Source organism: Macrotis lagotis, chromosome X (genome assembly GCF_037893015.1).
Source record: "Macrotis lagotis isolate mMagLag1 chromosome X, bilby.v1.9.chrom.fasta, whole genome shotgun sequence".
Taxonomy (NCBI): Eukaryota; Metazoa; Chordata; class Mammalia; order Peramelemorphia; family Peramelidae; genus Macrotis; species Macrotis lagotis.
In genome coordinates, this window is record NC_133666.1 from 485,897,436 (window position 1) to 485,911,435 (window position 14,000).

General features: G+C 36.2%; 1 protein-coding gene across 5 annotated transcripts in view; it reads left to right on the forward strand.

Annotated features, from left to right (window-relative positions):
- SOCS6 (suppressor of cytokine signaling 6) overlaps positions 1-14,000 on the forward strand; it is a 76,639-nt gene that overhangs the window by 34,284 nt on the left and 28,355 nt on the right. For 2 of the 5 annotated variants that reach the window (XM_074207700.1, XM_074207699.1), the window contains exon 2: positions 4,561-4,631. The exons of 2 other annotated variants lie outside the window; for them this stretch is intronic. The gene's annotated coding sequence lies outside the window, so the exon portion shown is untranslated. Of the gene's footprint in view, positions 1-1,705; positions 4,632-14,000 lie in introns of those variants that run through there. One more of the 5 variants, XM_074207698.1, reaches the window with a different exon arrangement.

Consider the following 14,000-nt stretch of genomic DNA (forward strand, 5'->3'; position numbering starts at 1 on the left):
TTCCTGGAACTTGGCTGGGCTGCTTGCTGTGTGCCCCAAGGGCTGGGCTCCAAGTGCTCGCTTTGGCAGAGGTCCCCCGCTGTTCCCCCACTTTGTGCCTGGTGCTCCCCGGGGTGCACCTCAGAGACTCCCCCACTGCTGTGAGCATGGCTCCCAGCGCCCTGGGGCTGCCTCCAGGAGGCTGAAGTTCTTTGGCTCTAGCAGGCCACCCCTCTGGCAGGCCGCCCCTCCGATCCTGGGGAACAGAGCCTTTCTGCACTTTTCCAGGTTACCTTGAGTAGGAGAACTGCCTCAATGGGTCCCTTTGTGGGTTCTGTCTCTTGAAAATTTAGAGTCCTTAGCTGATGAGTTTTATGAGAGAGAGCCTAAGACAGGATTCCTTCCTGTTGCCATCTTGGCTCCACCCCCCCCCAATTCTTTCAATTTCTATTTTATCCTCTGATTCTGTAATATCAGCCATTTTCCTTGATAATTTCTTGAAAGGTGATTTCTGATTTTTTCATCAGTAGTGCTTGAAAGTCCACTGTTTGATTTGTGAGGAACATGTGGGTGTGTTTGGGTTCCACTAGAATGTGAAGGGTGATTGTTAATATACATTACAAAGACTGGGGTCTGCTGCTTTGGGTGTCTATGGACAGGTATGTGAGTGTAAGACAAGACAGCCTCAGTCTGATCAAAACCTGAGATTAGATCAGGTCTGTGTCTTCCTCTGTTGTGTGTGCTCACGGACATTACTGTTCCCTCTCCTGTGCTCATTAGTATAATGAACTGGGTGGGGAAAAAACGTGGGGGTGAATGTGTCAATTGGATTGTGACCCCAGGCAATGATTGGGGAGAAAGGGAGGAACTAGTTTTTCAAAATGCCTGTAAGACCTAGAATTTCCAGGATTTGGTGCCCCTCTTTCTTTTAGAGAGAGGTGATCCTTTTACTAAGATGCCTTAATAAAAGACCCTTTTAATCACTCTAGACTAAGTATTCATGAGCCATTTATAACATCTTAAAAATCCACCTTTCCTCCATAGGATTATTCTTAGCTTTGCAGGTAAGTTATTCTTAATTGTAACCCTTAATATTTCTTGCTTTGAGGAATATTGATTTTCTTTGGTAACTAGTAGGTGACGGGTTTTGTGTATTCTTTAGTATTTAGCTCTTTGGCACTTGAACTACTTTCTGGATACATGTAGTAATTTTCCTCTATGGAAGTTCTAGATTTTGGTTTTGATATTCTTGAGAGTTTCCATTTTAAGCTCCCTTTGGGAAATAATTGGTTGATACTTTCTGTCTTTATTTTGCCCTCTGGCTTTATCTGGGTAGTTTTCACTCATAATTTCTTGAAATAAAGTAGTCAGACTTTTTATTTCTTTTAAGTCATGGTTTTCAGAGAGTTCAGTGATTAAATTTTAAACTATACCTCCTGGACGTGTTTTTTTTTGCAGGTCAGATTTACATTTTGTATTTTTTCAATATTTTGCTTTTTGTTCTAATATTTCTTACTATGTAATGGAATCATTGATTTCTCTTTTGTCTTTTCAAATTTTTAGAAAATCAATTTCTTGAGTAAAGTTTGGCATTTTATATTTCTTTAAAATAAATTTTTGACATCTTTAGTTTGGGTCTAGATTTTCTTTTATATATCCCTCTAGAAAACCATTTTATGTAATAAAGAATTCTCATAGCTCTTCTTTGGGGCCATACTTCTTTGTAGTTTTTACAATATTGAGTTTCTTTTTAAATGTCTAATAGGTAGACGTTGTGAAAAATATTTTTTTTTGTGAAAAATGCATTTTTTTTTTGTTCAACTTGTAGTTGTTTTGATGCAGGGAGTTATTGGAAGTAAGACATGTTGTGATTTTAGGCCTGTCTGAGGGCTCCCTACTGTTCAAATTATCTCTGTTATTAAATGTAAATTCGCCAAGATGGGAGTGGTCTCAACTCCTTCCCTACTCCTCTAACTTACAGCTTACAGCTTCTAGGCTTTACCTGCTCTTGGCTATGCTGTCATTGATGGGTCAAATTTAGGCATTTCCACAGGAAATGACTTGTTGGACTCAAAGGTCATGCACTTTGGAATAGAAAAGACCAGCACATTGCTTGCCTAATTGGAGAATATCTGGAGCTAGGTGCTGGACCACTCTCCCAAGTGCCACCCCCTTGCCCAATACACTGCAGAGGATATTTAAGTTCGTCAGGAATAGAAGCCTCCTTCTTCACCTTACTTTTACTCTGCAAGGATGGCGATCTCTCCCTTTCTCTAAGATAGTACCACCCGGCCTAGACCTGCAAAGGAAACATGGGCCTCTCTGCTGGGTGACCAGATTCCCTTGAGTCTAAGCCAGTTTTTTACCCTCTCACACTCAGGGGGCAGATTTAAAAATTCCAGGGCTATTAATTAGAATGATTTCTTTCACTTGTGAGAACTCTCAAATCTAAATTGGGACACCAATCTTCTGGCAACAGTTAGAGAGTTCATTCCTTATTTTGGGATGCCTCGATTTGTAATATTCTTTGATACTAGTCATTTTAATCACTCTCCCAAATTATCTGAATCTATTCTGAATAGAACCCAGATTATTCCCCTTGATTTGTTCTTAGATAAGGGGATATGGGTAGTTAGCCTTGTTTGGTTTCAGCCTTTTGTCCCCTGACTTCTTGTGATCACCTCTAAATCTCAGAATTCACTCTTCACCATCTTCCTCCCACCCCCTTAGATCTTTGAGATTCACATGATTGGATTCCATAAGCTCTAGGAGCACCCTGTTACCTTCAGCAGTTCTAATGTAATTGTGAGCATTAAATCTTTTTTTGTTTGTTTGTTTTATTTTGTTTTGCAAGGCAGTGGAGTTAAGTGACTTGCCCAAAGCCGCACAGCTAGGTAATTATTAAGTGTCTGAGGCTGGATTTGAACTCAGGTCCTCCTGACTCCAGGGCCAGTGCTCTATCCACTACACCACCTAGCTGCCCCAGAGCATTAAAACTTATAATAGTTGTAAAATATTTTGAAAGTGCTTTATAAAGGTCATTATCATTGTTATTATTCTGATGTTCAAAGCCCTTTTTAATCCCTCTTACATTTTCCTGGAATTCTCTTTTTTCCTCTTTGCCTCCTGGCTTCTTTGAATTCAGGTTCTAGCTAAAGCCTACAATAAATCTTCCTGACAATCTTTAATAGTAGTTTTTTGCATCTTTGTTGATTATTTCCTGTTTATCTTGTACATACAGTGGTACCTAGTTCCCATTAACTTCATAATTTGTCAAACTCATTACTTGTCAAAATTTGATGAGAAAAAACATTTTAGTAGTCTGTGCAACAGGCTTGCATACTTGCTATAACTTGTATGAGGCTCTCTGTGCCTTCCTTTGAAACAGAGGTCAACACCTTTGGCTCAGGAACAGTGCAGTGCCCCAGGCTAAACCTACTTGCTCATTGTTTGGGCCTTGTTTGGGTTTAGAGTGAATGTAAATAGCAATTGTTTCTGTTTTGGCCAGAAACCCTGAGGTTCCTTCCTTTCCAGATAGATTTTTTTATTATTTTTTTATTTTTTGGACTGTGAAAAAGAGGTTATTCTTTGCAACCTTATCTGCCTTTATCACTGAGAAACCCTGAGGGTCTTGCTCTCCCATTGTAATTAATTAAATTTTGGGGGCTAAGCAAAAGTGGCCATCCTTGGCCTCTTTCTCTCATCTGCTCTCTTACCGATCCTTAATCACTGAATGGCCTTTGCCTCAGTCTGTGTAAGGGAAATACCTTAGCTTATAAAGGCCAAGGTCTCCCCATGCAACTAGGACCATCTTCAGTCAGTCATATTGATCTGTATCTGGCCAATGGATGCAGATGTTTCCCCTCACTTAAATCCAATTCATTTATATTCATGACATCCTCTCCCATGGCATCCGAGGTCTGCATCAAGAACAAAGAGCAAACAACAACTCATTATGCCAGGAACCTGTACCTCTGTACAGGTATTTTTATTTGATTAATTGTTTTTTTAATTCATGTCTATTTAGTTTTAATATTACAGAACAGCCTCGTTACTTAATATTAACCCAGCAAAATGTGAAAGTTCTGGGGCTTTCAAGAATAATTTTAAATTGCTTTATATCTTATGGAAAAAATTTGTTCCCCACTCATAGGGAGTTCTGAAGATAGGGAAAAAATGAACTTTAAGAACTCACCAATCTCTGACTCAGGGAGGTAAAAAAGGCTTGGACTTTAGTTCAAAACTTGTACAAATGGTTTTCAAATTACTACAAAAAGTACAGAAATTAATCCAAAAACTAGGTCCTTTGGAGAAGCAGTTAGATAATGAGCATCTTAAAGGAAATAGTAGTTTCTAGGAAGGTAATAAAGTTAAGCAAAAGAAACAATTGAGAGAGAATAGCAAAGGTATAGTCATTTTAAACAGATAGTTACAATCTGAGAAAGGAGGTGATGTTTTGGCTTTCATTCTGGAAGAAGACCATGTCATATCAGGGAGGTGATGCTCTGACAAGTATGTGAATTGGATCTGAGTGAAGGGGGACTATCCTAAGTCACAAACCTCACTTTCTTTCTCCTCCAGAGCCATCAGGGTCCAGGGACCAGATAGGAATCAAGACAACTGGTGATGGCCCTGGATGTGTGCAATCAAGGGTAAGTGACTTACCCAGGGTCACACAGCTGGGAAGTATCCAAGGTCAGATTTGAACTCCTATTCTTTCTGACTCCAAGTCCAGTGTTCCACTGCACCACCTAGCTGCTCCTGTTTGTCATTTATTTCATTGGTAGAGGAACTGGTAGGTAGTAAGAAAATTCCCTCTTTTAATGCACATGAGCAAATGTTTGGCAATTTATATTCTTAGAGGGTCATCTGCTGCCTTCAGAAATTAAGTGACTGGCCGGTAGTCACATAGCCAGTATGTGTCAGAGGCAAACCTTAGATTTAAGTCTTCTCAAGGTTCTAAGAACTCCCACAGAACCAAAGTACCAAGTATTTACTTTATATAGATTTATATGTGAGCATGATGTTTTCTGCCAATAAAATAAAAGCTCAAAATCAGACTCTTTCATTTTTTTTGTTTTTGTAATCCCAGAATCTAGTACAGTGCTTGTTATATAGCACATATCTAGAAATATATTTGTTGATTGTTAGATTTGCCCTATAAACTTATACTAATGCTATATTTACTCTCATCAATGAGTTATATAGCTGTTATAGAATGCTAATATAGAAAACTTCTGCTTTACTTTTTAAAAGAGATTCACTTTCCTTTGGAATTGTCTAAATTTTCATTAGATTGAATGTCAATGGAAGGAGAAAGTAAACTAGATTCTTTTCCTATAGGAAACATCAAGATCAGAAGCAGTGAATGACAATATATAATATATTTTCATGACTGGAGGAAAAATATCTGTATTTGTATAAATGTATATATGTATATTAACACATATTTATATGTACAATATGCATTATATGTATCTATATAGATATGTACACTTAAAATGGATATTTTATCTACCAATATTTAACCTGTAATTTCATTAATATGGTTATTTCCTTCAATAGATTATAGATTGACAAAAAGAGATGGTAGAAAGAGACAATAGCAAAAGGGGTAGTCAAGTTTAAAAAAGGAAAGAGGATGTACACTTTTCCCCAAAAATTTGGGGTTTAAAAACTGAGAGCATCTTGTACAGGGGTTGTAGATTTTTTTACTTGCATTTCCTGTTCTTTCACTTATTGTTTTTGTGCTCATTGTTTCACATTTATTACCACTACATTAGGTTACATTTTGCCATGTTCTGCCCAGAAATGACTCAGAAAAAATTTTCGAATTTTAAATCCATAATACATGTTGCACTTCTTAACATCACTCAAGATATCTTATCCACCAAATATGTAATTTTTAAAAAAGGTTAAAATAACCCAGTTCTGAATTCAAATTCAAAGTGATCCAGTTTGCAGAAATGAATGGAAGTTGTGTTGATTGGAAGTTTGGTCCTTCTCCAACTGAGAAAACAATCCAAGACTGGCTAGAAGAAGAAATTGACTGGAAGAAAAAACCCTCTTGAAAATGCCCTGGCAGAAGAAGACATGAGAGGCAAGTCAGCTAAAGGGCCTGATGTAGAGAGGGAATTGAAGAGATGGATTGAAGAGCAAAGGGCCATTGGAATTCCTGTGTCCACAAAGATAGTTCAGCAGGAGGCTAGAAGAATTGCTAAAGAAAAAGAAGTGACTGATTTCAAAGGAGGACACAATTGGTACTTCAGATTCATGAAAAGGAATGAAATAAGCATGTGACCATGCACCAGACTTGCCCAGGGAGTGCTTGTGGTCAACCCCAGAGCACAGGCAGGAGAGCAGTCAGAACCTCCCCTAAGACAGTGATTTGTCATCAAACACAGATGAGGATGAGCTAATGGATGGGAGTTTACAGTGAAGAGGAATTGTATGAATTTCATGATCAATAGAACTTGAGTTCAATAACTTTACGTAAGTTTTTTTTCAAATTTTGGGCCCCCAAATTAAGGTGCATCTTATACATGGGAGTGTCTTTTACATGGAGAAATATGGTAAATCAACCTAGTCCAGCTGCATGAAGTTGGGGCCATTTTAGTCCAGTAGCTTTAGAAGGAGCATGTGGATCCAACTTAGAGAAAGAAAGAGAAGGGAGAAGCAGTAACAACCCAGCCCAGTCAATGGGGAAAAAAGAGATCCAACGTGGGCAGAACCTTGGAAATATGTTTCAAGGGCAGTACTTGAGGAATGGTTTAGTATCAGGCTTCAGGTATTATCCGATGCGTATGCCAGAAGGGTGGTCCCCCAGGAGTGGTTAATTTAGCCTGTTAGAAGACAGGACTTACTGACCATAGGCAGTATTCATTGGGACACCCCAAAGGGTATGACCAAGGTCAGCCTTACTAATGAACACCCAACAGTACAGAAAAGTTTCCAATACAAAAAGATGACATTTTTCTATGCCCAGAGTTCCTATGCTTTAGTTCCAGAGCAAATTAACAACTGACAAGGTACCACTGTAGTTTGTACATGCTTATGGACATGATGTCTTAATACCATCCACTTATGACTTCTTTTAGCAATGACTGCCTTTTACCTTTCATTCTATGCCTAGCACTTAGAAGTAGCCTAAAACCTAGTAAAAATTGAAAAGACAGCCTGAAAATGTACCTCTAGAACCAGATACATTGTTAGAAAAATCAAAAGTAATACCTTTTAATGAGCAGAACTAAAGAAGTACTTGTGATTCCTAATGATAAATATGGTGATATATTTTCAGATTTGAACTTTCTATTTTTTACTTCCCTATTTACTTAAAATTAACCTTAATGTTTTTTGCTTATATAATTTCAGCTGTTCTAGTGGATTTTCTTTTTAGTATAGTTTTGTATTTTTCCATTGTAAAGGTATGTTATTTTGTTTTAAAAATTAAAAACAAAAGATCAAAGGCAAATTTAAATTTGCTTGAGTAATATTTCAGACAATCATCATTTTGGGGTTATTTTAGCCTTTTTTAAAAATTACATATTTGGTGGATAAGATATCTTGAGTGATGTTAAGAAGTGCAACAAGTATTATGGATTTAAAATACCCTTTTGAAGATCATTTAACTTTGAATTTACTCTTTTCATGATCAAATTCAGCAAAGTAGAGTGATGGCAAAATTCATCTGTGTCATGAACCTATGTTGATACTGGCAGATTACACTTATGACAATTCAGTTTTGACCTTGTTTGTTTATACAATGTTAAACAATCAATCACTAAACCACACTTACTACTAATTGGAATGAATTCAGTTGTTAAGTTCAGTTTTCTGGACTTTGACTTGAACTTGATTTTAAATGAAAAATATATATCAATATATATGTGAGTTATATAGAAAATATCTAATTTTGACAATATCCACTTTAGAAAGTCTAGCTCTTCCCCCAGTTTTGGAAATTTTGGCTTAAAGATTGCTATAAAAATATCAATACTGTGATTTATCAACCCTGCATATGCATTTCCTCCGAGCTGTGAAATAATCTGAGAATGTTTTATTTTAGGTTAAGGGTTTACAGTAAGCAAACAATTTTATTGTCTTTAAATTAATTGATACATTCTTTATCATTTATTATTATTTTAAACTAAGCCAAAAGAGAGATTCATGTTTGCCAAAATGTTATGTAAAAATGAGAACAACCAAAACCTTTACTCTCAGGTTTAGAAAGGATTAGAATCTACAAACTTGGATTTAGCTATAATATACAATTTAGATATTAAACTTGCTTTTCTTTTTGCTTCATTAAATCTATAATTTCATTGATAGAGATGTCCTATATAAGAAATTCCCTCTACAATGCAGATTTGGTACTTTCTTTGCAACTTATTGACTTAAAGCACTAAATTGAGAGATTCAGTGACTTTTCCAGGGTTGTATAACTGGTATGTCAGTGGAAAAACTTGCACCTAGATCTTCTAGACTCTAAGATTGACTATAACCATCATGTTTAGAGGCCTTGACTTATGTTAGAAAACTTCTTTTTTTAAAAATGAGTTTTTAATTAATATTATCTATTTATTATACTAATGTGTATCCCATATTTCTCTCCCTTTCTCTCTCTCCCTAAGAACCATCCTGTATGAAAAATAGGTTTCCTTTGGAGTTGAAAAAAAAATCAGTACATTTGATCAGTACTTGAGAGTCTGAAAAGCTGCAATATATAACCCATGTGGACCTCCCAGCTTCAGGAAGGAGTGGTTGGGAATTATCTTCTCATATCTTATTTGAATTCCACTTGATCCTTATAATTTTGTTACCTTTACTTTTTATTTTAATGTATCATTCTTTCTATTTATATTATTGGTCACCATATTTGCTGCTGCTATTGTTTTTGCTCTGCTTACTTTATTCTGCTTAAGTTCATATAGATCTTTCTATGCTTCTACGGATTTATCATATAAATCTTTTCTTACAGCATAGTAATACTCTATTATATTCATGTACCACAATTATTTTTATACATTTTTACACATTTACACATTCCCCAGGTGATAGGCTTCTACTTGGTTTCCAGTTTTTAGCTTTTACAAAAAATTCTGCCATAAATATTTTTGGAGTATATGGGAACTTTTTTCTTATTTGTGTCTTCCTTGGGGTATCAGCAGTGGAGTCTTAGATTCAGAGGGACATTTTAGTCATTTTATTTGCATAATTCCAAATTACTTTCCAAAATGGTTGTACATTGTCACATTCCCCCCAACATGGCATTAGTGTGCTTATCTTTCCATAGCTATTAATTGTTTATATATCTTGGATACCAAACACTTGTCAGAGGAATTGGATGCAGTTTTTTTTTCTAATTTGATCACTTCCCTTCTATCATAGGTATGATAATTTTGTTTGTGCAGAAGCATTTAAGTTTTAATAAGTTCTGCTGTAAACACAGTATTATGTTCCTTTTGTTACTTGAATCTTTTAATTAGGTGACTGTGTTTGGACTGTTTGTTTTTTTGCTCTCTCTCTTGTTTGATATTTGCCCTTTCTCTCCTCCCTTCTATAAGTCCTAATCTTAGATTTTAACTTTTATTTTTTGTGCCCCTTTCTACTCACTTCATTGTCTGTCTTCTATTTATGTTTTCACCAGGCCTTCATTCTCTGATTCATGATCCTTATAATTATCTGATCTCTCTTTTCTCTTTATTCTTCATAAAATCAAAACTTCTTAAGGATGTTGTTCTAGAACTCTACCTTTGAGGCTTTTTTTGCCTACCTTGTAAGGCTTGTGCCATGTATTCCCATTTCCATTGTGCTTCATTTCAAGAATACTGCATTTGTCAGAGAGGATACTACCCAATGACAGGACTATTTCCCCTACACATCCCTTATTACTCAGCCCATTAAATATCTATATTTTCTCTTTTTGGCCTTTCCACCCTTCTACATTTTCCTGGGAATCTCATTTTGTTGCATGTTCTCCCATTTTTCCAGGTGCCAGTTATACTCTCCCTCCCAGGATAAGTAGGCTTTTTATGAACCAAATCCATTTTTCAGTATAAAAGGTCTTCTCCCTTCACCAAAGAGCTCTCTTCACTCATAAGAGTATTCATCAGTGGAACTCCCTCCCACCTCCAAAGAAGGCCTTGTTTCCTTGTTTTTCTTTTCAAACCCTTCCAACTCCTCCTCACTACTCTCTATGACCCTGCTCCACTCCACTCTCCCTGCTAGGTTCTATCCTTAATACTGCCTCTTTATTGTTACCTTTACCAGATTTCTACCTTCACCCCTGTTTACTTGTGTACAATTAGAAAAAAGTCTCATTGGTTTCTCTGTCATCACCTTTTTTTGCTGTTAACTGTTCTTGCTTGTCTTCTATATTTTATTCACTCCTCCTGCATTTCTGTTGTTTGGGATGTTTGAGAGGCACATAATCTCTGGTACTGGTACTAGTACTGGTACTGGTTTTTGTTGTAAGATATTTTCAACTCTTATGTATTATTGAGTGTTCATTTTTTCCTCTATGATTAGGTTCAGATTTTCAGGAAAGATCATCCTAAACTGTATCTGAAGCTCCAGTACTTTTCAGAACACATTATTCCATTCCCTACTCTCTTTTTTCTAGTGGGTATGGAATAGTCTTGTGTTATTTAGATGTCTTTTTTTTTTAAATTTGAAGACCTTCTGATGATTTACAGAACTGTTTCTCAATTGAATTGTTAAATTTAACCACTATGTATCTTGGACTTTGCAGCTTTGAGGTTTTGTTTTTTCTGGAGGCAATCTGTGAATTCTTTCCATTTGAATTTCATTTTCTATATTTAGAAGATCTGGGCAATTCTCTTCTATTCTTTCCTTCATTATGATGTTAAGATTTTTAAAAAATTTTTCATGTGTATTTCTGGGAAGCCTATTCCTTAGGTTATCTTGAGTTCAGTATGTTTTCCTAGCATAGTGAACATATGTATTTTTTAATGTGTTATGTTTTCTACTTCTCTTCTTGTATGTTATTCTTCATTTCTGCATAGTTATGTTCCCAGTCTTTTATTTTCTGTTTTCTTTGATGAGGTTTGCCATTGCAGATTGAAGGTTTTCCTCTGCTGTTCTTAATTTTGCTGTGAAAGACATTAATTTTGCTCTCATAAATCTCATTTCTCTTTATTTTTATTTATTTATTTAGGTTTTTTAAGGCAGTGGGGTTAAGTAGCTTGCCTGAGGCCACACAGCTAGGTAATTATTAAGTGTTTGAGGCTGGATTTGAATTCAGGTACTCCCGACTCCAGGGTGGGTACTCTATCCACTGTGCTACCTAGCTGCCCCATAAATCTTGTTTCTCTTTGAATATCATTTAAGAATAGTGTGTTATGGTCCCATAGTTGCTTCAAATTTCCAAGGACCTCTGTTTCCTCAAGTATTATTCATTTTCCTTTATTTTGCAATATGTGTTTATAGATGGCTGTACTCTTTTTTACTAAATCTAGAGATCACATTTCCATGTTTTGCTACTGTTTTTCCTATTATTTTATCTGTTTATCATGCAAAGTCTTTGATTTTCCTTCTTCCTAGAATCTTTGGTATCTTTAAGTCTTTTACCTCCTTATTTTCCTTATCATTCACTTCCTTACTCCTTCCCCTATGATGGTGCTCTCCTTAGGGGCTGGATTTCAAAGGATCTCAACCTTCCCCCATACTGGATGTTTCATGGTTCATCAACTTAGATATACTGTGCTCTTTTCTTCAGATTTGATGGAATGCTGCACAACCCCCTCACTCCCTGTATTCCTTAATTCTCTGACCAGACTCTGGAAATTCAATTTTGCAGCACTGGTACTTGCGTATTCCAGCCCCTTGAAGGTGTTTGTTCCTTAAAGGTTGTGCCCAAAGTGGCAGTCAAGACCCAAGCAGACCTATATAGCCTAGAGCTGGAAAGAAGGAGGAGTATTCAGGTTGCAAGGGTGAGTTTTGATATAAGCTTGTGTCATGCCCTCGGGTCTTCTGCTATAACCTCTATTATTTCTTCTCCCACCATGAGAGGTGGGAGAGAGGTGCCAAGTGAACTCAGGGTGAGTGAGCATCAGTTCCTAGATTGTGTTTTTTAAACCTTTTGGAGTCTACCCTAGACTAGAGAAATAGATGATGTTGTCTTATTTTTGGTGCATAATTTTTATTGTGGAGAGATTTGATTGTGGGAAATCATAGAAAATTCCTAGGCTACACTCTTGTTGCTCATGTGATTTAAAAATCCTGACAACTTAATTATTTTTTTTTTGTAAGGCAAACGGGGTTAAGTGGCTTGCCCAAGGCCACACAGCTAGGTAACTATTAAGTGTCTGAGACTGTATTTGAACCCAGGTACTCCTGACTCCAGGGCCAGTGCTTTATCCACTGTGCCACCTAGCCGCCCCATGACAACTTATTTTCAATGTAAAAAATAGATTCATCTCAAGGTATGTGAGACTATAATTACTACTATTTCCTTCACATTTACTTATATGATTAAATGAGACTGGTTGGTCACATAAAAACATTATATTCATACTCTTTGGGATAAAGGTAGAATCATGAAAAATAAATCTTTGTGTAGACAGTTCTCAACTTTTTCTTATATACTTTTATGGCAGTAGTTGCTGCATGATAGTAAATATGATAGGCTTGTTATCTTTTGTAATGTAATCCTGATTAAGAAATAGCTTCATGGTTCAACCATTTTGTACACTTTAGGCATCCAGTTCAATGATGTTCTCCTTTTTTTATACCTTTACAATAGCAAGGCCTTGTTAAGTGTTGAATTTTTTAAGAAACCTAGGAGGGTAAATAATATGTACATACATAACCACAAGTCAATATACGGAAAATGTGATATGAAAGGTTGAGACCAAATTCCATAAATGTTCAAAGGAAGAAAAACGTGCTTCTAGTTAAGTTAGTCATTACATTTTATTGACATCATGAGGATTGCAGTGATGCCAAAAGCTAGCCTATCATTTATTTTTCATTCTTACTATATGATTATTCTCTTTTTTTTTAATCATACCTTTATTTTATGGCATGATTTACACCATCTTTCTTGCATAATTCCTTTTTTTGTAATGTGTTATGACCTGTTCATGCCCATCATCTACTATTCATCATCTTTGGGTTATTCTCAACTTCATTTCTATAGAGAATGTAGCTTTCTACACTCTCACAGCTAACCAATAGCACCAGAAATGTCAGTGTTAAAAAGGATGAGCTTTTGTTTTCTTAGTGAAGTTTTGGGTTACAGAAAAACGAACTTGGCCAGTTCTCAAATGACAATCCTTTCTGTTCTTTTCTTCCTCCTATGCAGTTGTAAGCCAAATTTATTATCCATTTACAGTGCCTGATGAACTCTGTTCTAGGACTTGGAATTACCATATTCTCTCCATTAGGAGGGTCTGGAGGATCTCAGCTAGATAGAATCTTTTTAACTTGAATTATATGCTGGATATGTTCCATGACAGTAGGGAACATGTTTGGCGAACATCCATCTCGCTTTTATATTTTGTTTGTTATTAATAATCACCAGCAGGCTGACCACTTGATGGTGGATTCTTTGAGTGTGGGCAACCTATGAAAAAAAAGGAAAAAGAAAAGCAATCCTAAGTCTTTTTTTTTTTTTTTTTGCTATTACAGTGACAGTGGCAGATGGGTGGGAAGGGGGGCCAGAAGGGACAGTTTTTAGATCATCTATAAATATTATAGCTGTTGGTATTATAAATGTGAGAGAGATCCTTGTTCAAAGAGCAGTGATTGAGCAAGCTATGGGAGGAACTTAATCATAACATTCTTGGCATAACTTTAAATGAAACCAGAACACAAAAGGAAGTTGCAGACAAATGAAAAGAAGGCTCCCAGGTTCTCCTGGGACAGAGATAAAGAGTTGATGGACTTATTATTGGGTGAGGGGAGGTATTTTGAGAATTTAATCTTATACATTTTCATGGAATATATTTGCATAAGGATAATTAGAGAAATACTTACAGCTTGTGTATTTGTTGCAGATG